The sequence below is a fragment of the Panthera leo genome, chromosome E2, assembly GCF_018350215.1.
Source record: "Panthera leo isolate Ple1 chromosome E2, P.leo_Ple1_pat1.1, whole genome shotgun sequence".
In the NCBI taxonomy this organism is placed as follows: Eukaryota; Metazoa; Chordata; class Mammalia; order Carnivora; family Felidae; genus Panthera; species Panthera leo.
Window position 1 is genome coordinate 4925734 of NC_056693.1, and position 20244 is coordinate 4945977.

General features: G+C 37.4%; 1 protein-coding gene across 1 annotated transcript in view; it reads right to left on the bottom strand.

Annotated features, from left to right (window-relative positions):
* LOC122208819 (zinc finger protein 679-like) overlaps positions 1-20244 on the bottom strand; it is a 123860-nt gene that overhangs the window by 103391 nt on the left and 225 nt on the right. The window lies entirely within an intron of this gene.

Below are 20244 nucleotides of genomic sequence, written 5' to 3' on the forward strand. Positions count from 1 at the left end.
AATCAATCAGGAAATGTCAGCAAGGAGGCACCTGGGTTACTCAGTCGGTTAAGTGTCTGACTTCGGCTCAGATCATAATCTCAGGGTTTGTGAGTTCGAGCCTCACATCTGGCTCTGTGCTGACAGCTCAGAGCCTGGAGCTTGCTTCAGATTCTGTGTCTCCCTCTCCTCCATGGACACATAAACTTGCACGCAATGAACTGATCATATACCCTAACAGATAATTCTGTAGTATTGCCATCCTAAAGCACAAATAATTTTCCTCTACCTCGAATAATCAGGAAAAGTACCATACGAGCCCAAAATTAACACAGAAGGAAACTTAAAGCCAAAATCAACAAAATAGGATACAGTAAAAATAAGACCATAACAACCATTGGAAGATTTGGCTTTCAAAAAAGATCAACGAAATTGATAGACCTTTAATCATGTCAGAATGAAAGAAAAAAGAGCAACTAAAATCCCAAGTGAAGTGAAAGTAAACACAGTATAACTGATACCATTGAAATAAAAATAATTATAAGAAGTGACAATGGATAATTACATGCCCACAAATTGATACCAATAGGTAAGTATAAATTCCAAAGAAAGGTATAACCTACCTGAACTATATCACGAAGAAATTTTTTTAAAAATCACTACTGCTGAACACTGTGTAAATTGACAGAATAATAAAAGAAAACTGAACAAGGAAAAGTCCTAAGTCTGATGAATTCACTGGATAATTCGAACAAACATTTCATGAGAAAGTACTTCAAAAGTCCTCAAGCATTTCCAAGGAATGATGATAAAGGAAAATATCAAAACAGTCTCTGTGGTATCAGCATTACCAGGTTACCAAAGCCAAAGGAATACACTACAAATAATGAAGGCTACAAACTACTAAAAAAATTATCTTTGTTCACAGATGACATGATATATAGAAAACCCTAAAGAATCCTTATTTTTCTTTTTTATTTTATTATTTTTGTCATCACTTGTATTGTTTATTTCTGTTAAGTTGACTACTAGACTTTTGATTTTCAAATTTTCTTATACTACAAATGTTTCATTTAAGAAAAACTTTGAAATAAACAACAGTATACCACAAGGAACTAGAAAAGGAAGACATTTAGCTGAAATTTAGTAGAGGAAGGAAATACCAAACAATATCTGAAATTATTTTACTTAGAAAGAAAAATTAGAAGTAAATTAAATAGAGATCAAACTAAAAAATATCATAACATTGAAAGTAATGCCCAGTTACTAGAAAAATAACAAAATTGGCAATGCTTTAACTACATATACAATTATATATTTACAAATCAAATAACTTAGAAAAGAAATCCAGTTAATTCCCAAAAATGCACAAGTTACTGAGATTGAATTATGAACCTTAAACCCAAGAATTAAGAAATCTTTTTACACCCATAAGAAGAATGAAAGTTGAACTCAAAATAAAAAAGATCTCTCAGCACAGAAAAGCCCAAGATCACATGCCTTCGTTGGTCAATTCTGACTGACATTTAATAAAAATAATTAAAGACAATCTTTCTCAAAATCCTCCAAATAGCAGAATAGAGGGAACACATTCAAAAATATTCTATGAGGCCAGCATAACCCTGACACCAAAGCAGGATAAACACAATACAAGAACAAAAAAGTCTGGTTTGTCTGATGTAAGTATTGCTACTCTGGCTTTGTTTTGACATCCAGTTGCATGACAAATGTTCCTCCATCACTGTCAATCTGTAGATGATTGTATTGTCTAAACTGAGTCTCTTGTAGTCAGCATATAGATTTTTTTTTCAAATCCATTCTGATACTCCTGGATCTGGATGTCTGTTTCCTTCCAGGATTACAGAAGATTTTTACTATCATATCTTGAAATAAATACTCTGTCCCCTTTTCTCTCTCTTCTTCTTCTGGGACTTCTATGATATGAATATTATTACATTTGATAGAGTCTTTGAGTTCCCAAAGTCAATTATTTTGCATAATTCTTCTGTCTTTTGCTTAGATTCATTATTTTTCTTTAGTTTTTCTTTTAGCTTATAAAGTCATTCCTGTTTCTTACAACCTGCTGTTCACTGCATCAAGCCGATTTCCAATCTTTTTTTTTCTTTACTTAAAAAACATAGTTTTTATTTTGAGAGACAGAGAGAGGGAGAAAATCCTCATCAGGCTCCATGAAGTCACTACAAGGCCCAAGTCAGTGCTCTGTCACACAAACTGTGACATCATGACCTGAGCCAAAATCAAAAATTGGGTGCTTGGGAATGCAAGCTTGTGCAGCCACTCTGGAGAACAGTATGGAGGTTCCTCAAAAACTAAAAATAGAACTACCCTACGACCCAGCAATTGCACTACTAGGCATTTATCCACGGGATACAGGTGTGCTGTTTCGAAGGGACACATGCACCCCCATGTTTATAGCAGCACTATCAACAATAGCCAAAGTATGGAAAGAGCCCAAATGTCCATTGATGGATGAATAGATAAAGAAGATGTGGTATATATACACAATGGAATATTACTTGGCAGTCAAAAAGGATGAAATCTTTCCATTTGCAACTACGTGGATGGAACTGGAGGGTATTATGCTAAGTGAAATTAGTCAGAGAAAGAAAAATCATATGACTTCACTCATATGAGGGCTTTAAGAGACAAAACAGATGAACATAAGGGAAGAGAAACAAAAATAATATAAAAACAGTGAGGGGGACAAAACAGAAGAGACTCATAAATATGGAGAACAAACTGAGGGTCACTGGAGGGATTGTGGGAGGGGGGATGGGCTAAATGGGTAAGGGGCACTGAGGAATCTACTCCCCAAATCATTGTTGCACTATATGTTAATTCTGATGTAAATTTAAAACAATAAAAATAAAATTTAAAAATGAAAAATAAATTAAAAAATGAGAAAATCTTCAATAAACTATCACTTTGGAGAGAAAAAAAAAAGTTAGGTGCTTAACCGAGTGACCCAGCCAGGTGTCCCTCAACCTTCTTCATTGCACTATTCATCTCTGTTGGATTTTTTTTTTTTTTTAACTGTGTCAGCTCTCTGGTAAGGTTCTCACTATTCTTTTCTCAACCCAGTGACTATCCTTATGAATATTGCCTTAAAAAAAAAAAAAAAAAGAGGTTAGAGTGGGAGAGAGCCAAAGCATAAGAGACTGTTAAAAACTGAGAACAAACTGAGGGTTGATGGGGGGTGGGAGGGAGAGCAGGGTGGGTGATGGGTATTGAGGAGGGCACCTTTTGGGATGAGCACTGGGTGTTGTATGGAAACCAATTTGACAGAAATTTCATATATTAAAAAAAATAAATAAATAAATAAATAATTAAAAAAAAAAAAAAAAAAAAAAGAATATTGCCTTAAGTTCTCCATAAAGCATGTTTCTCATAACTGTTTCCCGTATTTCTCTGGCCATGGCCATATCTTGTTCTTTTATTTTGGATAAATTCTTCCATCTTGGCATTTTGTCTAAGGCTCTACCCTCCTCTGTATATTAGAAAAGACAGTTATGTCTCCTGCTCTGTCTTTTAGGACAGTGGCCTGAAGATGCTCTCCTTGACTGGTACAGACAGTATAGGATCCCTGGCCTGAACATGGTAAGTCATAGCTGGGTGATCTGTTGTCTGCTTGTGAATATAGACCTGACATCAACTCCAACAAAATTGAGGCACAACAGAACTGTGTGGTCAGATGTAGTATAGGCAGCAGCTTGTGTAGGTCTCCTGGGACAGGGGCAGACCTTGCTGGGACTGAGGCAAGCTTGACAGAAAAGGGCAGTCCCACCAGAGCATGGAGGGGTATGGCTTGGTGTAAGCAAGGCAGACATCCAAAGTCCCTACTGAGCTACTTCCCTCAGGTGTCTCTGTGTTTATGCTGAGGGGCAGGGGAAAGTATTTCCAGCTAGGTCTTTAGTTCCAAAATATGCATCTCAATGAATGGTGCCTGTCAGTGAAGTGTCCCTACAGTAGTAAATAATTTCCCACCTTGTGTTCCCCAGGCATTCTTCAGATGGCTTTGTCCATGTTGATTGCCCCCAGGTGGTTTGTCTGCCTTCTTTCCAGAAGCAGCACAGTGCCCTTTTGGCTGTATCCCAGCCAAGTCTGCTGATCTTTAAAAGTCCAGGCTTTAAGATAGGCTAGCTTCAAGAGCTCACAAAATTCGGTCCTTCTCATTTTCCAAGTCAATGGTTTTGGGGAAATGTTCTCCTTACGCATTCCTGTGTGTGCTTCTGTCTCACGTGACCTTCACCTTGACCCAGGCTCCCTGCCCTCTGCAGCTCTGCAATCCTTTTCTCCTTAAATCAGGTCTCTGAACTTTCTACTATCTTCAATGTGGCCTTTTCTCTCCCTTAAGTTGGGGAGTTTGTTCTGTCAGTCTTAGGCCCATTTTTGAGTATTTAGAATGATTTGTCAGTTATCAAGTCATGTTTGTCAGCTGCAAGGAGTCTAGGGTCCTACTGCACTACCATTTTTCTCTCTTCTGAAGAATACCTATATATAAACTTATTAAAACTCACACAAATTTTACATAGTTGGAGAATACAAACTCAACACATAAAAATTAGTTGTGTTTCTACACAACAAAGAACAATTCCCAAAATAAAGATGTAATACATTTACAGTAGCACGTCCAAATATAAAATGCTTACAATTTAACATATAGAGGTCAAACCTGGTTTGATTAACACTATAAAATATTGTGCAGGAATGGAAAGAAGAAACAAATGAAAGCACATCCATATTATTGGATTCGAATACTTAATATTATTGAGCTGTCAGTAGTACTCAAAGGGCTTACTGATGTAATGCAATCTCTATCAAAATTCCCATGCCATTTTTGGCAGAAATATCAAAATCCATCCAAACTTTCACACGGATGTCACAGGGTAACATATATCCAGAATAATCCTGAAAATGAAGGACACCTTGGTGGCAATGCACTTCCTAATTTAAAGTATACTACAAAGCCATAGTTATCAACATAACATCCTACAGACATAAAGACAGGCATAGAATAATGGACAAGTGATGATGAGCTAGACGTATACTTCACCAATGTGAATGCATATGACAAAGAACTGAAGATCATGTTAAATTCATATTCTGACTTGGATTTCAGGTTGGGGTCTGAGTTTCCACATTTCTCACAAGCTTGCATGTGATGCTAACATACTCAACAGATACACTTAAATTCCAAGAAAGAAGAAGAGGAAGAGGAAGAATTAGGAGAAGGAGAAGAATAAGAAGAAACAATAATAATCATGGATGACTTTGAACTTAAAGATAATTGTAGAAATTATAAGAACAGAAACAATTGTTCTTGAACATTTACTACACACTACTTAAAATTCTAACACATAAATTCACCCATGATCCACAGTAACTGATGAGAACATTAGCATTGTTTTTAATCTTTTAAAAGAATGTCCTGGCAAAACTTCACTAATAGCAGAGTCCTAGTTTTAGCCCAGATTGTCTGACTTTGAATTTGTCTAAGAGGAACACACAGACCACTATACAGAGGAAACGCTAAAAGAAGATTCAGGTTTCAAAATAACAATGATAATGCAAGCATGATTAAACCATAGAAATGATCAACCAAAAGAGGGGAGTAAGGATACAACACAAAATGTAAAAAGTACAAAACGAATAAAAATAATAAATGTGATAGAATGAAAATTTTTTGGTCATTAAAACTAAGAAAAATTTTCAGGGACTTAAAACGTATAAATCTATTTGTGATGGAAGGTTTTTGTGTCCTGCAAACACACCACAGAGAAAAAAGACTCACATTGATATAACCAATGTAGCTATTGTTTGTGAATCCCCTAGGACATTGAAAGTTTTTTGTCTCATTTATCTTTTCAGCTGAGTTATATTTTACCATTTTAAGACAGTTGAGTATATATGAGGCATGTTTATTTCTACTAGAACAACAGAGAAGTGATAAGGAACAGTATATCTGTGACATGAGTATAAAATCAAATGGAAACTTTCAGAAGCAAGGTCTGATTTACAATTTCCTCTTCAAACACTAGTATCTCCAGCAAACGTAGGAGACAGCGTTCATGTTCTAAAGGAGACTAAAAGCAACGTGAAACAAAGAAGCGAATTTCCAGATTAAATGAGGTGAGGTAGGCACATCGTTCAGGAAATCCTCCCAAGGTATTTTGATATATGCAGAAAATATTAACCTTAATGTGGAGGGATACTACATAGAGTACAGAGAAGATAAAGCACACGGACCTGTAATGTTTCTCAGCAGTGTCAGGTGCCTAACATTCTTGAGAGGACACATAATAACTGCTGTGAAATAAATGTCCAGAGCAGTAGGTAAGTACATTGCAATCTAAAAGTAAACATGAAAACATCTGTGTTATTCAAATATCAAGCCAAATAAAGTGCCCATACTCTGAAATGTGTAATAGTGCATTTCAGCTTTGTCTTTCATGTGTGATCAGAGGCTTCACAGGCTCATCTTTGTGTTCTCATCAGCTCAATCAGAAAGTCTTGGTCCAGAGACTCTGACATGGGAGGTTAACTGATGTAGAGGAATTGTGGAACTCCAATCTCCCATATGTGTCCTTCCCTCACTTAATAATGTCCTCCGGGGTTCCTGAAACTCTGTGGGATTTCTCCAGTGCAACACAGATGGACTGGGAATATTAACAGAAGCCCTAGTGCTCATGCTAACTAAGGTTCCTGTCCAATTTTTTCTGTCTCCAGGATAATGTTCTTCTTTTATGACTGAGAGTGCCCAGAGCAAGGTATCTCTCCATGCAAACATTATTTATCCAGTAAGGTAGAAGAGGAACAGGCAGAATTCACTTAATGCCAGGGCTGAACCTATGGCTCCCTTACCTCATTTATCTCTCAGGTTTAATCAAAGAATGATAAAAATTGATTCCTTACTAGGTGGTAGAAAAATAGAAGGAAGAGGCAGGCACACCTTGAATGGGAAGCAAGAGATTTAATCGAGTCTGCATGGAATCCAGCTTGAGTTCAGTCTAAGGCACTAACTGTATTTAAAACATGAAACTAGGAAGACCTGGGAAGATGACTGTGTAGGAGGACACTGGGCTTACCTCGTCCTGCTGATGGCTTAGATTCCACCAACATCTGCCTAAATAACTCAGAAAACCACCAGAAGACTAGCAGAACAGACTCTCCAGAGCCAAACATAGACAAGAGGCCCACAGAAGAAGGGAGGAAGGGCAGATAGGTGGTGTGTATACACAGACTTGCAGGAGGGAGCCGGGGCGGTGGAGGGACAGCCTGCTGGGCAAGGCTGAGGTCCCGAAGTCTGGCTTGCAAAAGCAGAGGGGCCGGACTCTGTGAGTTCTGACAGCCAGCGGGACTTAACATCTGGAATGTTAAAAGTCAACAGCTCTACTCTTGGAGAGCAGGGAGGATGAGAGGACACCGGGAGGGAGAGTTGTTCAGCCCTGGAAGATAGACCTCAGCTCAGCGGGGGAACAAAGGCGTTAGCAAGCACCATTTCCCTCTCCCATCCCTGAGCCAAAATTCCAAAGGGAACCAGTTCCCATCACTGAACTTCCATGCACTGTGCAAACACCCAACGCTGTGCTTGTGTGGATCCATTCATCCTAGGGGCCTGCCTCCCTCCCGGTGCTGCAGGTCCCCTCTCGCAGGGGGCCACCCAAGGCAAAGCAAGCTAAGCCTACCTCTTCCACCCCTGTGAACCTTGTAGATCTACCCCAGTTAATATGCCCTTGGCCAGATCCCATTGAAGCAGCACCATAAGCCTGGCAGTGTGCAAGTAGCCCAGACAGGGGCCACACCACTCCACAGTGAGCCCTGCCCCTAGGAGAGGAGAAGACAAGGTACACACCAGTCTGACTGTGGCCCCAGTGATGGGGTGGTAGCAGACCTTGAGTCTGACTGTGGCCCCGCCCACCAACACAAATTACTCTGGACAGCACAGGGGAAGTGCCCTGCAGTTTGGAGCTACCACAGGGACTACCCAAAATGATGACATGGAAGAATTCTCTTCAAAACAAACTCCAGGAAGTAGCAACAGCTAATGAATTGATCAAAACCGATTTAAGCAATATAACAGAAGAAGAATTTAGAATAGTAGTCATAAAATTAATCACTGGGCTTGAAAAAAGCATAGAGGACAGCAGAGAATCTATTGCTACAGAGATCAAGGGACTAAGAAATAGTCATGAGGAATTTAAAAATGCTATAAATGTAGTGCAAAATACATGGAGGTGGCCATAGCACAGATTGAAGAGGCAGAGGAGAGAATAGGTGAATTAGAAGATAAAATTATGGAAAAAGAGGAAGCTGAGAAAAAGAGAGAGAAAAAAATCCAGGAGTATGAGGGGAGAATTAGAGAACAAAGTGATGCAGTCAAAGGGAACAATATCTGCATCATAGGAATTCCAGAAGAAGAAGAGAGAGAAAGGGGCTGAAGGTGTACTTGAAGAAATCATAGCTGAGAACTTCCCTGATCTGGGGAAGGAAAAAGGCATTGAAATCCAAGAGGCACAGAGAACTCCCTTCAGATGTAACTTGAATCGATCTTTTGCACGACATATCATAGTGAAACTGGCAAAATACAAGGATAAAGAGAAAATTCTGAAAGCAGCTAGAGATAAACATGCTCTAACTTATAAAGGGAGACCCATAAGACTAGTGGCAGACCTATCTACTGAAACTTGGCAGGTCAGAAAGGAATGGCAGGAAATCTTTAAAGTGATGAACAGGAAAAATTTGCAGCCTAGAATCCTTTACCCAGCAAGTCTGTCATTCCGAATAGAAGGAAAAATAAAGGTTTTCCCAAACAAAAGCTGAAGGAATTCATCACCACTAAACCAGCCCTACAAGAGATCCTAAGGGGGACTCTGTGAGTGAAATGTTGCAAGGACCACAAAGGACCAGAGATATCACTACAAGCATGAAACCTACAGACATCACAGTGACTCTAACCCATATCTTTCAATAATAACACTGAATTGTAAAGGGACTAAATGCTCCAACCAAAAGACATAAGGTATCAGAATGTATAAAAAACCCAAGACCCATCTAATTGCTGTTTACAAGAGACTCATTTTAGACCCGAGGACACCTTCAGATTGAAAATGAGGGGATGGAGAACTTATCTATCATACTACTGGAAGTCAAAAGAAAGCCGGATACCCATACTTATATCAGACAAACTAGACTTTAAATGAAATGCTGTAACAAGAGATGAAGAAGGGCATTATATAATAATTACAGGGTCTACCCATCAGGAAGAGCTAACAATTATAAATGTCTATGAGCTGAATACAGGAGCCCCCAAATATATAAAACAAGTAATCACAAACATAAGCAACCTTATTGATAAGAATGTGGTAATTGCAGGGGACTTTAGTACTCCACTTACAACAATGGATAGGTCATCTAGACACAGGATCAATAAAGAAACAAGGGCTCTGAATGATATATTGGATCAGATGCACTTGACAGATATATTTAGAACTCTGCATCCCAAAGCAACAGAATATACTTTCTTCTCGAGTGTGCATGGAACATTCTGCAAAATAGATCACATACTGGGTCACAAAACAGTCCTTCATAAGTATAAAAGAGTTGAGATCATACCATGCACACTTTCAGACCACAATGCTATGAAACTTGAAATCAACCACAGGAAAAAGTCTGGAAAACCTCCAAAAGCATGGAGGTTAAAAAACACCCTACTCAAGAATGAATGGGTCAACCAGCCAATTAGAGAAGAAATTAAAAAATATATGGAAACAAATGAAAATGAAAATACAACAATCCAAATGCTTTGGGATGCAGCAAAGGGAGTCCTGAGAAGAAAATACATGGCAATCCAGCCCTATCTCAAGAAACAAGAAAAATCCCAAATATAAAATCTAACAGCACACCTAAAGGAACTAGAAGCAGGACAGCAAAGACACCCCAAACCCAGAAGAAGAAGACAAATAATAAAGATCAGAGAAGAAATAAACAATATAGAATCCAAAAAATAGTAGAACACATCAATGAAACCAAGAGGTTTTTTTTGTTTTTTTTTTTTTTGTTTTTTTTTTGAAAAAATAGACAAAATTGATAAACGTCTAGCCAGGCTTCTCAAAAAGAAAAGGGAGATGACCCAAATAGATAAAATCATGAATGAAAATGGATTTATTACAACCAATCCCTCAGAAATACAAGCAATTATCAGGGAATACTATGAAAAATTATATGCCAACAAACTGGACAACCTGGAAGAAATGGACAAATTCCTAAGCACCCACACACTTCCAAAACTCAAACAGGAAGAAATAGAAAGCTTGAACAGACCCATAACCAGCAAAGAAATTGAATCAGTTATCAAAAATCTACCAACAAATATGAGTCCAGGACTAGATGGTTCCTCTGGGGAACTCAACCAGACATTGAAAGCAGAGATAATACCTATCCTTCTCAAGCTATTCCAAAAAATATAAAGGGAAAGAAAACTTCCATACTTATTCTATGAAGCCAGCATTACTTTGATTCCTAAACCAGACAGAGACCTAGCAAAAAAAGAGAACTCCAGGCCAATATCCCTGATGGATATGGATGCAAAAATTCTCAATAAGATACTAGCAAGTCGAATTCAACACCATATAAAAAGAATTATTCACCATGATCAAGTGGGATTCATTCCTGGGCTACAGGCCTGGTTCAACATTTGCAAATCAATCAATGTGATACATCACATTAATAAAAGAAAAGATAAGAACCATATGATCCTGTCAATCGATGCAGAAAAAGCATTTGACAAAATTCAGCATCATTTTTTTAATAAAAGCCCTCGAAAAAGTCGGGATAGAAGGAACATACTTAAACATCATAAAAGCCATTTATGAAAAGCTTACAGCTAACATCATCCTCAATGGGGAAAAACTGAGAGCTTTTTCCCTGAGATCAGGAACACGACAGGGATGCCCACTCTTACCGCTGTTGTTTAACATAGTGTTGGAAGTGCTAACATCAGCAGACAACAAAAGGAAATCAAAGGCATCAAAAGTGGCAAAGATGAAGTCAAGCTTTCACTTTTTTCATATAATATGATATTATACATGGAAAACCCGACAGACTCCACCAAAAGTCTGCTAGAACTGATACATGAATTCAGTAAAGTCGCAGTATACAAAATTAATGTATAGAAATCAGTTGCGTTCTTATACACTAACAATGAAGCAAAAGAAAGACAAATAAAGAAACTGATCCCACTCAAAATTGCACCAAGAATCATAAAACCTAGGAATAAACCTAACCAAAGATGTAAAAGACCCGTATGCTGAAAACTATAGAACTTATATTTGCTTGTGACTGGAGGGGCTGTTATCTAGTGAGTTTGCTATTGGGTGGAGCTAGAGTCACTTCAGAACCCCGCAGCCAGCCTGGTTATACAAAATGGATTCCAAGTCAGCAGTATCAAGAAATTATTCATCTACACTCTCAATAATCCTTCTTTGTCATCCTTCTTAATAACACCATAATGTCCCAGCAGTTACAAAAAGGAAGAAAAGATGTAATATATAAACTTTGGGAAAATTAAACTCAAATAATTTGTAGCTTAAGGCCACTGGGAAAAGAGATTATTAGTGATATCATCCCTTCGTTTTAACAAGTACAAGTGATCGTTGAATATTCTAAGAGTTCAGTGTATGCACCACCCATGCAGTTGAAAATCTGTACAAATTTGACTCCCCAATACTTCATTTAAAAATTTTTTTTAATGTTTATTTATTTTTGAGACAGAGAGAGACAGAGCATGAACAGGGGAGGGGCAGAGAGAGAGGGAGACACAGAATCTGAAACAGGCTCCAGGCTCTGAGCTGTCAGCACAGAGCCCGACACGGGGCTCGAACTCACGGACCGTGAGATCATGACCTGAGCCGAAGTCGGACGCTTTACCGACCAAGCCACCCAGGCTCCCCTCTAATACTTCATTTTAATAGTCTACTGTTGACAAGAAAACTTATCAAAAGCAGTCAATTAATATATATTTGATATATATAGGTGTTCGATACGTATTCTTATCAGAAAGGGCACTCAAGAATAGAAACTATTAAGAAAATCAAAAGGAAGAGAAAATACATTTACAGTACTGTACTAAAAATAAATCTGACTAGAAGTTGGACCTACACCACAGTTCAAACCCATGTTATACAAGGGTCAAGTGTACTTTGGGTTACTGTCTGTTTACCTGCAACCTTGATGAAGATGGGGCAGGCTAAGGTTGGTGTAGGATAACACTTCTTTCATTAAAAGTCAGTGTTAAGACATTAAAATCCATTTAGGGTTATTAATGAAAATATATGAATTTAAAATACACACTAAACAAACCACTGCAAAATCACTGTATGATCTTTGATCAAAATACCCATCACAATCTTTCAAGAACCATTCTTGTTCCTCTGATATATAAGGATCTGTGAGTTATGCTTTCCGTGCTACTCAAACCGAGACTAATTACTGAGTAAAAGTAGATTTCCAAATTTTTACATACTTTTACAAAACAGTTATCTATACTTTCCTCAAATATCTTTGAAAATATCTTTATTTCAACAGTATAACTAATATTCTTGACTTGTAACAATTGCTATTATGAAGATACACTCAGATTTTTATGAACGGCCACCATATTCTTTCTATAGAGGAACTGCCAAAACTATTTAAATTCAGAATGTTTCTCTCTCTTACTTTAATGGAAAGAATAGTGGCCTAAACACTTACTTCTTGGTGACTGATATCACTCTCATATGTCAATTACAAATAACATCTCCATGTAGACTTTCTTCATACATTATACATGGCAGTGTCCTTAATCTTCCATGGAAAAGTAGGGAAGCATGAATTCCCCATCATCTAATAGCCCCTTATGTCTGTGAAACAGCAACAATCAAATCATTCTGCATGCACAGAAGCTATAAAACCATAGCATGAGCTAATTTAAGAGTAAAATGAGTAATATATGTCATGCAAAAATAAAAAAAAACTTGAATGTGGTCAAAAGAAAAAGAGAGACACACTGAGAATAATTATACCTCTCTAGACATCCATTCCCCCCTTGATCTTTTCAGACATATTAAAAAAACAGTTGACCATTTAATAACATGTGTCTAAACAGGACTGGTCACTTTATACACATTATTTTTTTATGAATATGATATACTACTGGAAATGTGTTTTCATCATAGTTTAGTTAATGTTTTCTTTTTTCAAGTTTACTAAATTATAACAGTACTATATATAACACAGACAACATACTAAGAATGGAATGATTGACTGTTAATGTTTAATGTAAGGCTTCAGGCCAAGAATAGGCTATTTCCATGGAAAAGTAGGTATGGTTTTAAGTTCTGGGGACTCAAAAGATACACAGATTTTCAATTGTGGAGGGGTTAGTGCCCCAATGTTTATAGCAGCACTATCAACAATAGCCAAATTATGGAAAGAGCTCAAATGTCTATCAACCGGTGAATGGATTATATATAGATGTGGTATATATACACAATGGAACACTAACTACTAGGAGATGAAAAAGAATGAAATATCGCCATTTGCAACAACATGGTTGGAACTGTAGGGTATTATGCTAAGCAAAATAAGTTAGTCAGAGAAGATATTACATGATTTCACTCGTGTGGTATTTGAGAAACTTAACAGATGATCGTAGAGGGAGGATAAGAACAATAAGATAAAAACAGAGAGGGAGGCAAACTATGAGAGACTCTTAAATGAAGAGAAGAAACTGAGGGTTGATGGGGATGGAGGTGATGGTGGTGGGGGGGAATGGGTGATGGGAATTAAGACGGGCATTTGTTCAATGAGCACTGGGTGTTATATGTAAGTGATGAATCACTGGATTTTACTCCTGAAACCAAGACTACACTATATGTTAACTAAGTTGAGAAAAAATAAAATAAAATAAAATAAAATAAAATAAAATAAAATAAAATAAAATAAAATAAAATAAAATAAAATAATAAATAAAATATAAAATAAAATAACCAGCTAAAGAATTGAGAATGGGAGAAGAAAAAAGTTTTCCTCTCCTACACATCCATTCTCTTGCTGAAAACGAACCTCAGTGCTTCAGAGCAATACAAGGAGAAGACAGAGTTTAGGGATAAACAACAGTAGGAGGGGAGGTTTCCTAAAAGAGAAAAAAAGGTTACTTGGTTTAATATCAAGCCTCACTGATGTTTTAATGTCACCCTTTTGATTTTTGTTCAACTTTGTGCTTTTAAGCAATTAAAAAAAATTTACATTTATTTATTTTTAAGAGACAGAGTGAGACAGAGCACAAGTCAGGGAGGGGCAGAGGGAGAAGGAGACACAGAATCCGAAGCAGGCTCCAGGCTCTGAGCTGTCAGCACAGAGCCCTATGGGGGGCTCAAACCCACAAACCACGAGATCATGACCTGAGCTGAAGTCGGATGCTTAACTGACTGACTTACCCAGGCGCCCCTGCTTTTAAGCAATTTTAATTTGAGTCGCCAGGAAAACTGTAGTAAGACCACTTCATATTTACAGTAAGAAAACAGTATTTTCTGGAATAACTGAAATAAAAAAAGACAAGTACACCAAATATTGATGAAAATGTTGAAGGATTAGAATTTTTAAACATTTATTTATTTTTGTGTGTATGTGTGGAGGAGAGGCAGAGAGAAAATCTCAAGCAGCCTATAATTAAGTCTTAATTTTTTTTGCTTTTTTATTATTATTATTTAATTTTTAATTAAATTATAGTTCATTAACATACAGCGAAGTGTTGGTTTCAGTAGAATTCAGTGACTCATCACTTATTTGCAACATCTAGAGCTCATCATAATAACTGCCCTTCTTAATAGCCATCACCCATCTAGACTATGCCCCTCCCACATCCCTCCATCACCCATAAGTTTATTCTCTATTGCTAAGAGTCTCTTATGGTTTGTTTCCCATCTCTCTTTCCCCTCCCCCATATGTTCATCTGTTATGTTTCTTAATTTCCACATATAAGTGAAATCATATGGTATCTGTCTTTCTCTGACTGACTTATTTCACTTAACATTGTACACTCTAGCTCCATCCACATCATTGCAAATGACAAGATTTAGTTCTTATGGTGACTGAGTACTATTTCATTGTACACACACACACCCCACGTCCTCCTTATCCATTCATCAGTCGGTGAACATTTGGGCTCTTTTCTAGTTTGGCTATTGTTGATAATGCTGCTATAAACATCATGGTGCATGTACCCCTTGAATCTGTAATTTTGTATCCTTTGGGTAAATACCTAGAAGTGCAATTGCTGGATAGTTGGGTAGTTCTATACTTAGCTTTTTGAAGAACCTCCATACTGTTTTCCAGAGTGGCTGCACCAGTTTGCATTCCCAACAGCAGTATGAGGGTTCCTTTTTCTCCAGATCCTTATCAACACATGTTGTTTCTTATGTTTTTTATTTTGATAGGTGTCACATGATATTTCAACATAGTTTTGATATGGATTTCTTCAGTGGTAAGTGATGTTGATCATCTTTGTTGTTTTCGTTACAACTTCCTGTTACTATGGAGTTTGGGCATTAACCTTTAGATAATCTTTTTTTTTTCAAAGTCTATAGTTATTTATTGTGCCTATTTGTTCAGTTGTGATATCCTTTTCTTCAGGCTTTGTACTTCTGTATATATGCTAAGAATGACGGCTTTGTCTCCTCTCTCACACTACTTCTATCTCTTCACACATACAGTTTTCTTAAACTATAAAAAATAAAACATTTTTTTTAACGTTTATTTATTTTTGAGACAGAGAGAGACAGAGCATGAACGGGGGAGGGTCAGAGAGAGGGAGACACAGAATCCGAAACAGGCTTCAGGCTCTGAGCTGTCAGCACAGAGCCTGACGCGGGGCTTGAACTCACGGACCGTGAGATCATGACCTGAGCCGAAGTCGGCCGCCCAACCGACCAAGCGCCCCTAAAACATTTTTTTAAAAGACTAGTCTAGTCTAGTCTCCGACCATGAAGGCTATTCCACATGAAGGCTTCTGGATGAAGCATTGATGGCCAAACAGAGGAGAGAATCCAAGAACAGTAGTTTTTCTGGAAGGGCATGTGAATTCCTGCTGTTGCTGTCAGTACCCAGGTTCAAATGTTGATTCTACCAGTAATTAGGTGATCACTAAACATTTTTTTAAACTAAATTGTTTTGGTCAGCTGTAAAGAAAAAAAAAAACAAACAAACCCTATTGTTTCTATCCTATGAAGGAAAAAGGCCAGTTCTTCTCTACTGTGTTTCTCTCCTGTATGTCACTCTTACTATACACACAAAGCACTTATGACACTTCTAGTCACAAATATGAGGAATGTGCTTTCCATTCAACAACTAGCAAGTCTCCAACACCACCTGTACGTCTTGCAATTAAACTCAATTTGAACACTATTTACCCAGACATATTGTTAGGTCTCACACATAAGGGTTCAATCTCACAAGACTGCCCCCTCCCCAACAATACACATACTTTCAGACACTATTCACAAGGTCAGGCTATTACTCATACTTGTGAATGACTGGGTATAGATTTTAGGTTCCAATAATCTCCTATTTGGGTTCAATTAATTTGCTAGTGTGGCTCGCAAACCTCAGGGAGACATTTATGTTTACCAGCTTATCAAAGGATATGATAAAGGGTACAGATGAGCAGCCAGATGAAGAGATACATAGTGTGAGGTCTGGAAGGGTCCTACACACAGGACCTTTTGTCCCTATGGAGTTAGGACGTGTCACCCTCCCTGTGTGGATGTGTTCACCAGCCTGGAAGCTGTCCAACTCCATACTATTGGGCTCTTATAGACCCCTTTTCATGTCGGCATGACCAGTCATTAACTCCATTTCCAGCCCTTTTTTTCTTTTCTAGAGTAAGGGGATTGGGGAGATGAAGCTGAATGTCCCAAGTTTCTGATCATGGCTTGGTCTTTCTGGTGGTCAGCTCCCATCCAGAAGCCCACCCAGAGTCACTTCATTAGAACATGAAATGCTCCAAGTACTACCTATTATCACTTTGAAATTATTAGAGTTTTAGGAGACTTGTGCCAAAACCAGGAAGAGAGAAAAATATGTATGTATGTATTATATTATTTGACATCAGTGGAAAAAAAAATTAGTCCAGAAGCATAAAGTCATCAATGTTAAAATGATTGGAAGATAGCATTAGTAACAGTGGGTCATATACTATATAATTACTTTAGATGTTAATGAATAGTAACAGTGGGCCATATACTATATAATTACTATAGATGTTAATGAATATTGTAGGTTTCATTTTTCATGGAAAAGGTGGTCCACAAATTATGTTTCCATGCTGGTTTCTCTGTTTGTGAACATAAATTTTGAACCCTGAAAAATGGCAACTGAGAATCTGACACTGGGAATGAACGTTCTGTTCAGATTTTCCATGGAAACCTGCAGGATTTCTACCTTTTATGTCATTATTTTCCTTTACTGAAGTGGAACCAGCACAAATCTGACAGATTTTTCACAGTCATCTGAATGTAGCCAAGTGTTGCTCATTCCTTCTAGGGCATCCTAGATATCTTGGCAGCTTTTGGTTTGAAACGTTTTCTCCATGATTTTGGACACAGACTTATATTCTAGTTTCAGACAGTGTTCAGAGGTGAGTCCATTGGCAACTCTGGTCCTTGAGTGTTTTCCAGGCCATCACCATCAGTCCCAGGAATTCCAGGTGGGCAAAGCATTAAGTAATTAAGTAACAGCCCCAGACTCAATAGGCCCCTCCAATATCATCTACAGGATCCTATCTGAACTGGTAAATATCACAGTTGCTATGGATGTGTGTGCCAAGAACAACAAATACATCACAAACACTGTAAGTATTGGAACCTGCTCTGCTATACTTTGTGGCAATCACGTAGACTTACTCAATGCAGCGTTCAGATGTACCCCCAGATACTGTGTGTTTAGGACTCATTATGGTTTTCATTCTGTGCATGCACAAGCAGAGGAGCCAATATATTCACAGGAACAAGCACACCTGGATCCTCCCATGAGATAACAGCTACACCAAGGATTCTTGTCCCGAGGAGCACTTTTGTAACTTTTCATACCATCTCTTCCACCATTGTAATTTTTTCTTCTTTTTCATTAGACTATGTGGAGGGAAGTGAACATCCAGGCCTTTATCAATGCATGTTTCTCAACTGCCAGTCCCTTTATTCTCTTGAGTGATGACCTCCCAGACAAACAAAAACTAAAGAAGTTTGTGACCACTAAACCAGCCCTGCAAAATATTTTAAGGGGGATTCTTTGAGTAGAGAAAAGACAAAACAAAACAAAAAAGGCCAACAAAGACTAGAAAGGACCAGAGAATATCACCAGAAACACCAACTCTTTAGGCAACACAATGACACTAAATTCATAGCTTTCAGTACTCACTCTAAATGTCAATGGACTAAGTGCTCCAATCAAAAGTCATAGGGTATCAAAATGGATGAGAAAACAAGACCATATATTCTGCCTAAAAGAGACTCATTTTAGACCTAAAGACACCTGCAGATTGAAAGTAAGGGAGTGGAGAACCATCTATAATGCTAATGGTCATCAAAAGAAAGCTGGAGTAGCCAAACTTATATCAGACCAATTAGATGTTAAAATAAAGACTGTAACAAGAGATGAAGAAGGGAATTATATCATAATTATGGGGTCTATCCACCAAGAAGATCTAACAATTATAAATATTTACACCCCCAAATGTGAAACACCCAAATATATAAATCAATTAATCACAAGTAATACCATAATAGTAGGGGACTTCAACACCACACTTACATCAGTGGGCAGATCATCTAAGCAGAAAATCAGCAAGGTAACAATGGCTTTGAATGACACACTGGACTGGATGTGCTTAACAGATAAATTTAGAACATTTCATCCTAAAGCAGCAGAATACACATTCTTCTTGAGTGCACATGGAACATTCTCCAGAAGAGATCACATACTGGGTTGCAAATCAACCCTCAACAAGTACAAAAATATCAAGATCATACCATGCATATTTTCAGACCACAACCCTATGAAACTCAAAATCAACATAAGAAAAAAATGTGGAAGAACCATGAATACTTGGAGATTAAAGAACATCCTACTAAAGAATGAATGGGTTAACCAAGAAATTAAAGAGGAAATTTAAAAGTACATAGAAGCCAATGAAAATGAAAACACAACAGTCCATTCCCAAAACTCTGGGATTCAGCACAGGTGATCATAAGAGGGAAGTACATAGCAATCCAGGACTTACTAAAGAAGGAAGAAAGGTTTCAAGTACACAATATAACTTTACACCTCAAGGAGCTAAAAAAAGAAAAAGAAAAAAAAAAGCATATAAAGCCCCAAAACAGCAGAAGAAGTGAAATACTAAAGATTAGAGAAGAAACCAATGATATCAAAATTTAAAAAAAATAGTAAAATGGATCAATGAAACCGGGAGCTGGTTCTTTGAACAAATTAACAAAATCGATAACCCCTAGCCAGATTGATCAGTAAGAAAAAGGAAAGGATCCACGTAAATAAAATAATGAGTGAAAGAGGAGAGATCACAACCAACACCACAGAGATACAAATAATAATAAGAGAATATTATAATCAATTATATGCCAACAAATTGGGCAATCTGGAAGAAATAGACAAATTCCTAGAAACATATAAACTACCAAAACTGAAACAGGAAGAAATAGAAAATTTGAACAGACCCATAACCAGTAGAAAAAATTGAATCAGTGATCAAAACTTTCCCAATAATCAAGAGTCCTGGACCAGATGGATTTCCAGGGGATATACCAAATATTTAAAGAAGAGTTAACACCTATTATTTTGAAGTTGTTAAAAAAAAAAAAAAAAGGAAGGAAGGGAGGAAGGAAAGCTTCCAAACTCATTGTACAAGGCCAGCATTACCTTGATTCCAAAACCGGACTAAAATCTCACTAAAAAGGAGAAACACAGACCAATTTCTCTTGAATGATGACCACTGTGTGTATCTAGGTTCTTCTCTATATACTGGAGGAATTATAAAACTTCCTCATCTTATGAAAAAAACTTAATGTCGGTTTTTCTCCATGTCAGTCACTTATATATTCATGTCTCAGAGTGTATGTAGAATTATAAGGCATTCACATTGTAGGTAAAATTGTGACTAACATAGAGAATCTATTCTAGCAATAACTAATGAATTAT